The sequence below is a fragment of the Chamaea fasciata genome, unplaced genomic scaffold, assembly GCF_029207755.1.
Source record: "Chamaea fasciata isolate MVZ Bird 193981 ecotype frontalis unplaced genomic scaffold, bChaFas1.0.hap1 SCAF_2, whole genome shotgun sequence".
Classification (NCBI taxonomy): Eukaryota; Metazoa; Chordata; class Aves; order Passeriformes; family Sylviidae; genus Chamaea; species Chamaea fasciata.
The window spans coordinates 106,927,193-106,937,817 of NW_027094087.1; the positions used below are offsets into that span (position 1 = coordinate 106,927,193).

At 38.8% G+C, this 10,625-nt stretch overlaps 1 long non-coding RNA gene across 1 annotated transcript; it reads right to left on the reverse strand.

Moving 5' to 3' along the window:
* Nucleotides 1–5,728: 5,728 nt before the first annotated feature.
* Nucleotides 5,729–10,082, reverse strand: LOC136285607 (uncharacterized). Its single transcript, XR_010719496.1, has 2 exons — nt 9,777–10,082; nt 5,729–9,291 (listed from the first exon to the last, which is right to left on the reverse strand). It is a non-coding gene; the product is annotated as an uncharacterized lncRNA (long non-coding RNA).
* Nucleotides 10,083–10,625: the final 543 nt, after the last annotated feature.

Sequence of the window (10,625 nt, forward strand, 5' to 3'; positions counted from 1 at the left end):
TGGCTTTTTTGTGTTTTGAAGAGTAAAGAGATCATACAGTACTAATTAAGATACATTCTTATGAATGGATATTAAATATTGCAAGATATTCATTTTACCCTAAAAGAAAATTAAGCTCTCTTAAGACCCTACTTCAATTATTGCTTTGAAACAAATACCTGAATATATCAGGATTGCACTAAAGCACAAGTCACTGGATTATATTCTTTCAGGAAAAAAAAAGAATCCTAGATTTGCTGATCAGTGAAGTCAGTAAAAATATATTCATTTCACAGAAAGCTGAGGTTTGGAACCCAATTCCAAGCATCCCATGCAACACCATGTGTAGGAAATACTGTGTGCTATGAAACAACTCAAAGTTAACTCGAGCATATATTTTAGAAGTGATCCTATGGCATTGCCAAAAAACTTTCCTGAACTGAGACAGAAAAACAGCATTCAAGTAAGGCAAAAATCAGACATCAAATGCAAAATTCATCACTATATAAACTTCAGCTGGCTGATTATAAAACACCAGACATGTTTTGTATGCAAAAGGATACATTTCACACACCTGTATTTTCTACTGATTTTGATAATTGACCCAGAAGTCTCTTGGTTTGTGCTTGAATAGAATATCTTTGAACAAATATATGCATTGAAGAAACAGCTGAATTTAGCACTCAAGCACTTACGAACAGCAGTAAGTGGATAAACTTCCCACCAGGACAGGGAAAGAAACAGATCAAATCCCAGTCATAATTATATCAAGAAAAGTCAGCTTCCATTCCCTTTTAGTGTATTCAGGCTTATGTACTTTGCTCATCACTTCATTAAATAAGCTCCATATGCACTGAAGGTGCAATTTCTGCTTCACAACAACCCTCGAAAGGGATCTCCTAATTCCAGTCACACTCATGGCTGTATGAAAAGCCTACAAAATCACTTTCTACACAGGTAAACTCTTATTAAAAAAAAAAAAAAAAGAAAAAAAAAAAAAGCAGGTTTAATTCCAGTGCTGAGGGGTTTTTTTAGCTCTTTAAGTTCTGAAAACAAGAAATATGCCAAGTTGCTTTTTACTTTGACAAGCATTTTGTAAACTGCTGCAAGCAGCATTCTAATTTAATTACAAGAAAATACTTAATAAGGAATCTGAAGTGAAATCTAACTTTTCATTTCTTCCCCAGTTAGAATGCATATATATCATAGACAAATGAGAGACAGAGGAGAAGTAACTATTCCCCCATACAGTCACTATCAATTAATTTACATTTGAAGATACTATACCTTTTTCTTCACAACTTTTCTACCTTTCTAGGCAGGGGTACATAGAATATACCTACTCTAGTAATATTACAGTTATATCTTCAGAACTTTTTTTACGCTAATGCAGCACTCCAACAGTAGCACTATGCATCACACATTCACGGCGTTATTTACAGGGAATACATTTGTCTATTCTGAGTCTTCATCTCTCCTTTGTTAGCACTGCTCTTAGCAGGGAACCACAGCCAGAACATTTGTAACAAGCAAGCCAGCCTCTCCCTTTTCTACAAGGATCCCACTGACTAGAAAACCCCCACCACCCACTGCTCTCAGTCACTTGAGGACTACCACATCCCATATTCTCTTTTATGGTACAGGATTGTTCACATGGTACTCCACTTCCAGAAGTGTCAACAGCTTTCACCAGATTGTTTTGGGAACACTGTCTAGCAATTAGGACTAACATGTCAGGTTAGCCCAGCCTACAGTTCAGGCTGCTGATAGCTGCGTGTGTCTGTCTCTTATAAAGTCTGTGCTTGTGCTTAGGTTGCAACTTCTTCCAGGCATAATCAACTTTAGTAAGTTGCATCAAGTTCTACCAGGACCCTCAGGTCCATGAGATGGAGCTGTAAAAGCCAAGCTCTTGGGGACCCAGCAGGAGTACCTGCACCCTGAGGAAGGTGCCCCTACTGAAGCACCCTCTGAAGTCAGGTGAAAGCCTGCTTAGGAGATCAGGCTCAGTCAGGGTGTAACTGGGAGGTGAACCTGGATTTATTTGATCAGAGAATGACCATCCACATTTGAAATTAAATTCAGATCCATCTACCTCCTTTACAAGCAGATTAACAGCAGTTAACCAACACTGCAAAGTCAGAGCTGCAACATATCACACTACTATGGCCAGCTTTCCTCTCACAGTCTGGGAAGCAGAGAGGCTGTGGGGAAGCTTTTTGTTGTATTCTGGTGGTTGGGGGTTTTTTTTTGGTTTGTTACTTTTGATTTGTGCAGGTGGGTTCTTTGAGGTTGTTTTCAGCTTGGTATTTGGGTGTTTTTTTCTTTTTTTTTTCCCTTTTTTTTTCTTTTTTGTTTGCTTGGTTTGGTGTTTGGGATTTTTTTAACACTTAGAATTCACAGATTCTCTGCAGACTTTATTGATTCTTCTACTTTATTGAGTAGAAAGGTCCCTATAACTCCCTATCGTGGCATGTACCTGCAAGGGGATTCCAAGCTTAGCTAAATGTAAGCTTCTAGAGCCAGGACTGCAATTCTTGGTGAGCTTTACTTTTCTTACTTAAAGAACATTTGCTCATTCAGAAAAGAGTTATTTCAGTTTCAGATGGAATGAAGAATCCTTCTCTCTGCTATCTGTAAAAGAGTACTCATGAAAGACAAAGCACATGTTTTAAATATTAATACCTCTGCAGTTTGATTGATATTGCCTTATCTGTTTAGGATAGTAGATTGTATAACATTTTGGAACAAAAAGCATTAAAGTCATCTTTCAAAACAAAGTTAGAATTTCACAGTGTTTATTCAGATTGATACTTAAACATCCCCTTTATTATAATCTATGCAATGAATAATTTGCAAAATAGTTACAGGAAATTAATAGTTTAAAACTCGGAATTACTCAAACTTGCAGTAGCTACAAGAGATGAAAAGTATTGTTAATATTAATTAAGCAGAAATAATTGTTTTAAAGAGCCTAGCCACAAAAATGCAGTACCTAAATATTAGCTCTGGATCTTTTAAAACTACTCTAGATTTGCAGAAGGTTTAAACTCCTCCTGGTGAGCTCTTATATTTTGAATATGAATTAGTTGTTTGACTGCAGGAGTCATGTGTCTATGCACCATACCTTCTCTTCTTTCCCACAACAAAAGATTGAAATCCTGACATACCACTTTGCTAAGAACTTTCTAGCAGAATATTTTGCATAAGTCTAAATGAGTCATTCAGGGGATTTTTTTTTTTTTAAGAGATAATTTCTAAGGAGGGGAAAAAATCTACTGTAGCTGATTTTTTTTCCCAAAAGTATCCTGAGGGAGTTTATATTAAGAGTTTAAAGAATGAAACTGACTTTGGTATTCCATTCCCAGTTGCTAATTTATTATGTGGAGGAAGTCACATGAGCCTTGAAAGAAATCTAGATGAAAAGGGATCTGTCTCAGCTGCATGGGGTTTAATTGACTTAGTCTTGCAGGAAGAATGCATTAGTATTATCTATGCCTCTGTTTAACTATCAGCCAAATGGCAATCATCATGATGAATTTATTTTCTACTCTGCCATGCAAATCACTCCATTTGTGGACTCACTTCTCTGTTTAGCAGGACACCCGGTTGAAATCCACAGACCACAGTTCTAGACAAGGTCATTGAAATAATTCAGCAGAAAGGGAGAAGACTGCCTAAGGACCAGCACTTTTACCTTTCGGGTTACATTCAAACAAATACTTTTGTAAGGTTTTTTTTTCCCCGGGCGGAAGGGCAAGTTCAGCAATTTTTACTGGGGGCCACAATACCTAATCAGTACTCAGGATTTCTTTTATTTATTTCTAATGAACCAAATTCTCCCTTGACTGCTTTCAGAGAATGGACCTATATGAGCTCACCTCAACAGAAGCAGCCTCAGGTTACACCCAGCCTGCACAGCGCTAATCAAGCCAGCATGCAGATGCTGAAAAGATAGCAAATTTTGGTGCAGTGTCACCAGGCCTCAATCTGTAGCTCTTTCCTGTACTACTGATGATTTTATAGCTATGAAAAAACCACCCAGAATACAACCATCATCCCAGAGGACGGGGCATCTTCCAACACTACTGCTGCCATTATTGCTGTCACCAGCCAAAGAGGAAGGAAAAAATATGACCGAATTAACATAAATTTAGCAAGTCCAGTATGGATTGGGAAGCAGTCTAGAAAGTTTCTTCACACAGCAGAAGTTTCCTTCACCCATCTGTTGGGTGCAGGAACCCACAGGGAAAGAATCCCAAACAAGCAGCAAGCCCTCTGCAGTTTCACACATTTCCCACAGCACACTGATATTTCCAGCAAATTGGGGACCTGTGACACTTTTGCAGAGCTTCAAGATAATGAAATCATAATTGTTTAAATCCACAACAACCAGAAATCATTCTGAGAAGGCAGCCAGCATTCAGCTGAAGAATATTTTGCAAGTGCACATTGCCAATCCTTAGTTATTTCCCTCTAGTGTTCAGCAAAACATTACACTTGAGATAAAAGGGGAAAGATCACACAAAGCCTAATTGAATTAGCTTAATTATTGTGCGTGGGGAAAAAAAAACCACAGAAACAAAAGTGCTGTAGAGCAGACTTTGTTTTCCCAGCTGCTAGTATTTTTTCCGGAACATACGTGATTACTGTGATGCTAGATAACCAAGAGATAGGATGCCCCTACAGTCAGAAGCCACACCTGGGATTAAAGAAGTAGGTTTAGGTCATAGGCGTAGAATCACAGAAGTTTATACTTCACACTTTAAAGGCCATCTGCAAGGCTGAAGCCAGTTCCTGGGCATTGTTCATGACAGATGTGGGCTACCAAGAACAGAAATACTATTGCATTTAAATTTATTACACAACCTTTTTTATGCTAGTCCACTTCCACTGATAAAGTGGAAATGTCATATAAATCTGCTTGTAAACAGTCTGATAAATTCCAAACACCAAAATAGCAAGTTTTCCTTTACATTAGAGAAAATGAGAACAGCAGACTTCATCATAAAGTAAAAAGTTAACACAATAAAATCATAAATCATAGTTAAATGATAGCTTTGCTTCAGTGATTACTTGTTAATACATTACCATACAACTGAGCAGGAAGCTTATTTGGGACCATTGTGACTTAGTGAAAACTTCTGGATGAACTTTCTTTACAGGCCCTCCTCCCCTGTATGATTATCTCAAACTTTGGTAGAACACAGTGTTTGGGCAGAGGCGGATTTATGTTGCACGTTTTTATTTTTTTTCTCCTTGCATAACAAGGTGGAAATGACAATTCCTAAGCAGGGAAAACACCCTAAATAATTTGATTAGTGCACTTCCTCTTTGACAAGGACTTCATACACTGGCTGAACAAAAGTTAGAAGCAGCTTTTGAAAGCTGCAAATGGCATAAACTTGCTTTAGTTCATCTATATATTTCTTTACAATCCAACCATTCATCTAAACAATAAATTAGTTATACAGTGCATTATCTCACTAATAAACAGGTTGAAATTTCAAAACTAGGATCCAATCTATGGCTTCAATAGCCAAGCCAAAGTGCTCTTTAAAAGCAGTCCAGCAACCACTTCCAAGACTCTTTGTAGATACTACTATTTATGGTATCTGATTGCATCCTGCAGCATAATTCAATCACATTGTGTTCTTGATACCAATCACACAGGATAAGGACAACAAAAAACTAACCTTGACATTCAGTATAATATTTGCCAGGTAACACAAACAACACATCACTCAAAGAGTTGCAGATGTAAGAGGTGGGACTTTATTCAAAGTAATTGCAGAAATTCAACAACGGATGGGGCACCACAGAGAGACACTGATACCAAAGGAGACATTTTAGCTTTTTCAAGGAAGACACTTTTACTTCAAAATTACTTAATACCAAGACAGGGGGTTTCCCCCCTCACTGCTGATAACCACAAACAAGTCACCACTTCATTCAAGTCAGTGAATTGTTCTTAACTTAAAGAGAGAAAGAAAAAGTGTTGAATTAAATTCTGCCAATCAGAGATTCATATTGCAGGAGATCACTTTATGAAATGTGATCATGTTATGAAATAAGGTCACTAAATGAAAATCCATTACCTTTAACATCCAATGGATATACAGTAAATGACGAGATGTGAATGCTTACTCCCATGACAGAATCAGCTACAGTACACAACCAACACACTTGTACCCAACCAGCTAAAATGATAATTGTTTACAGATGCTGAAGGTCTAAAGCTAGTTTAAAGACACATACAATATTTCTTTAGATCCACATTTGAAATAGCAGAACTTCTTAGCATACAAAAATACTGTCGTCAAGGCAACAGTATACATAAGGCAGGCAATTAAAAAACACAGATATTTAAAGAGAAAGCTATTAAATTCAGTACCTTAGATAAACTGCTGCTTGGATGACCTTTTACCATTGAAATGAAAAAGAAATGCTTACTTTTGATCAGAGACTGCTTCTTAAGAGGATATAAGTTTTGAGACATTCTGGTAACACCTTTCAGAGTGATTTTCATCCCCCTCCAATTCTGCTCAGACTGAAATGACTAAGTAACAGAAGCTGCAAGTGATCAGCACTTCTGAACATACCAGATCCCATGCTTATCCACCTAACTACCCAAAAGTCAATTTTTCATCCTACAGAGTAAGCTATTTGCTCCACTACAATGAGTAGATTACACAGTGGATAGTTAGGTCCGCATTCTGATAAAAACAAATGCGGCCGGTCAAGTATAATAGAAATACCTCAAAATAAGAGAAAACCAGAACAAGATTAAAACTTAATTTCAGCAAGAGAAACATATGTAATCTAATTTTCTCTGGGAAAAAAATCCCAAAAGATTGATTTGAGTACAGTAGTTTAAAGCACATAATGAAGCCCTGAACTCAAGAAAAACTTTATTTCACTGATTAAATTATTTTGCCCATCTAAACTACATATTTAAAAATCCCGTTCTATACAGATGCTTTTGCATGCTGTGATTATAAACATTACAAAAAAATTTCTAGTTCATTCTGCTTATTAGATCCAGATAATCCATGTCCTGAAGTGGGATGAAGTACAGGAGAATATTACTACCACATCACTAGCAGCTTTTGTCCCACAATTGCTTTGCAAGCTACAAGTGTCCCACAAAACCATGGATGAACTGGCAAGGCCACAAATTAGTCTGAACAGTTTATACCCACATTTTAATTCTGTTTCATCAGCAGAGCGGTTTCTTTTTTCCTTTAAGCAGAATGACAATATATCCATCCAGGCCCAACTTTTGTATGTAAAATATTTATGTATAAATAAGATATTTATTTTGACACGTGCATTGTGACCCTATACTTTCCCGTTATGCAGCAGCTTCACTCAGCCCCCAAAGCCTTTTTGGACACGAGCCACAAATCCTCCCACATGCTGCACTTTAGGAATAGAGACAGCACGTCCAAGTCCCCCCTCCCTGCAAGCTCCAGTTGTGATTGATCAGAGCCAAGTCCCCACTTCAGCAGAGCAGAAGGCATTCCATCATTTCTGAAGGGGATCCAAGGCTTTGCAGCCGGGGCAGCAACGCCACACCAGCGTCCACCAGAGCAGGGATACACGCAGCAGAGCTCTCGCTTACCTGCTCGCCCAGCAGCGCTCCGGGAATGCCGTGTCACCGTGTCACCGCAGGCAGCAGCCAGTGCCCCGGGACACCGGGAACGCTGCGTGCCAGCCCCGGGCATGCCAGCATCCCCGGCATGTGAGCCCTGCTGTGCTCAGCAGAGCCCTGCTGCCACACGGGGATCCTCTCATCAGCAATCCCCTGGGATTCACGTTACAGACTTTACCATGCAGATACAGCTGTCAATTCATTTGTTTTCACAGAAGCAGCACTTAACATCCCCTTGCCATCACTGTGTGGAGGGCGACTTCAGCCAGAGCACACCCTGTGCTGTTCCCTGGGCGCTGAGCAACCCAGGGAACTCCCTCAGGTCTCTGGATGCTTGAGGGAGATGCGGGGAGAAGAACCCACTCAAATTATCCAGGCTGGGATACACACTAACAGCTCTGGTCACCTACAGTTTACACATCAATGAAACTCGGGGTGGGCAGAGGGAGCAAAGAAGAGGAAAAAAAAGGAGTACCACCATTATAAATCTATTTAACTGCTTTTATCACCACTACACGTTGTAGCTTTACCTTTTAATGGCAATTAACTACAAAAGAAAAGCAAGCATATATTCTGGAAACTCGGTTAATGCTGCTTAGTGCCAATTCCTAACTATTGCTTTGTTACGCTGTATATAAAGAACAAAATAGTTGTCTTCTAGTCAGAACTTCAAGTCATGCAACTTAACAGAAGGCAATGTGCGTGAGATAAAGTCCTCACTCAAACCCTAAGCCACACCAAATCATTCTTCTAAGCAGTCATCAAGTTAAAACAGCAGCTTACTCCAGATCTGCATAATTTTGCTCTGTAAGTTAAGAACAAATGAGGTCTTAAGCACTTTTCTGAAGGCTGCATATGAACTAAAGAAATTAGAGGGCTTTGTGTTGCTAATCATGACTACGGTTACTAAGTTTTGAAACAGTAATAAAATCTAAATCTTCATTAAATTTATGAGAAAGTATTTCTGGCATGTAGATTTCTTTTTACTGCATAAAACCACTCACTCTCAGCTTTGGGTTGCATTGACTTTTTTTTTTTAAGTGTTCTTTCAACACAGCAAGCATGCAAATGCATTTGAGACTTGATGGTGCTATTTAACTGTACAGCCAGGAAAGACATTCTGAGAAATGAAAACCACATGTTTTTCAGAGAAATTAAATCACAAAGATAAGGGGTTTTTAAGCTCTGCAACATCCATTTCTCAAGGCATGGTCTCCATGTGTTCAACAAACATGACATCAAGTACAATACATTAGAGAGCCACACTTACTAGAGTGGCATGCTTATTAGTGGTTTGAAAAGTGACAGTAGCTTGTAACATCCACATTTGCAGTTGTTTTACACTGTCTCTTTGCTAATACTATCTTACCAGCCCCCCGGAGCAATTTCAGCTCAAGACCTGGATGGATTCTGGTTTAACACCACTGTTTTAAGAATTGCCAGTGCCCCTGCACAGGGCAAAAGGAGTGCTCAGCCTCAGTCTCACACCAGGAAGGAACACGGTAGTCCATCAGGTCTGGGGAAGGCCCAATTTGGATGGCAAGTATTCAGTTGAAGAGAGAGAGGGACGCAAATGAATACCATTGTGGCCAGAAGGGACCGTGAGATAAATTACTTGACTGATGTTCTACAACAGGCTCTTACATGCTGAATCCAGTAACCTGCATTTGAATAAAGATAACCTTATAAAAAAAGTACTAAATGCTGGACCAAGCACCTCTAGATATGGAGGATCTATCCCCAGAAGTTAACCATCTTCTCTGTGCAAAGTATCAGATGTTTTAAATAAATTTATTAACTTTGACTTCTCCTTCCTTATTGCTCCCTCCCCTAGTAGGCATTCAGCATACAGGATTTTCTGGCCATGAATATATTCAAAGTAATAAAGTTACTTCTGCAACATCTCAAAAAGGGATTAAAACAAATTATTGGCTAAGCTCCATGGACATTCCCCTTGGATATCAGGTTTTGTGGATATTTTCCAACACATTTCTCAGAGTAGAATCAGCCATGCCATATACAAGAGTCAAAAATAAACTTTGCTACACCCATTTCCCTATGTCATCACATGAGGAGGACATGCTGAACAGAGCCCCTGCAGTGGCCACTAAATTCCTCCCTCCCTCTGGCAGCACAGCTTACTTACATTCCTCACCCCTAAGCTCTGCATATGTGCGAATCTTCTTCAAAGCTCAGGCACCTTAAGCCATGCTGTATGAGTAAGAAATGATAAATTACTGTCAGAGCTTGAAATCATCCCCACAGAGATGCAACAAGGAAAACCCAATTTTGTTACAATTCCCTGATGGTAACTTCTGCATGCAACTGTTTTGTGTACTTTAAACAATTTGGTATTTTACTGCTAGTGCTATTTTTGTGTGTGTTGTAACATACTGCAAGAAATCACTTGATCAATGAAATTTGTACATCAAGAATATTTGACAGAGTCTGCTTTCCTGTAAATTGAACTAACAAATTTTAAAATTTTGTCCTTACAGAAAGTGAATCCTCATTATTTTTTTTCAATTATTTTACTTTGAACTGACAGCAGGATGCCAAATTAATGCTACCTGCATCAGTCACTCATCTTAATCAAATACCAGTGCTATGAGCTTTTGAATATGACCTTAAATCTGCAAGTATAGAATATTTTGATATGGCAAATACAGCAACATATTCTACCCTATCTTTTCTCTGATTTCACGGGAAGACATGACCTGCACTGCCAAAGGCCAAAGTTCCTATCTAGGAGCTGTCAAAAAGCAGCAGAGCCTTGAAGCACGAAATTAATATAAACACAGTGGAAAACAAGTGGGATACAATCTCTTTTAAAGCCCATCCAGTACCTGCTGCCCTAAATATCTCCACGAGCTTGCTACACTATCTTCATGTTCAGTCACCAAGATCTTCCCTACTGTGTCCCAAAAATCTTTTCTAGAAGGTGCCTCCTGAGAACAATGTAGTTTCCTCACCATCACTACAGAGTTAAGGTGTG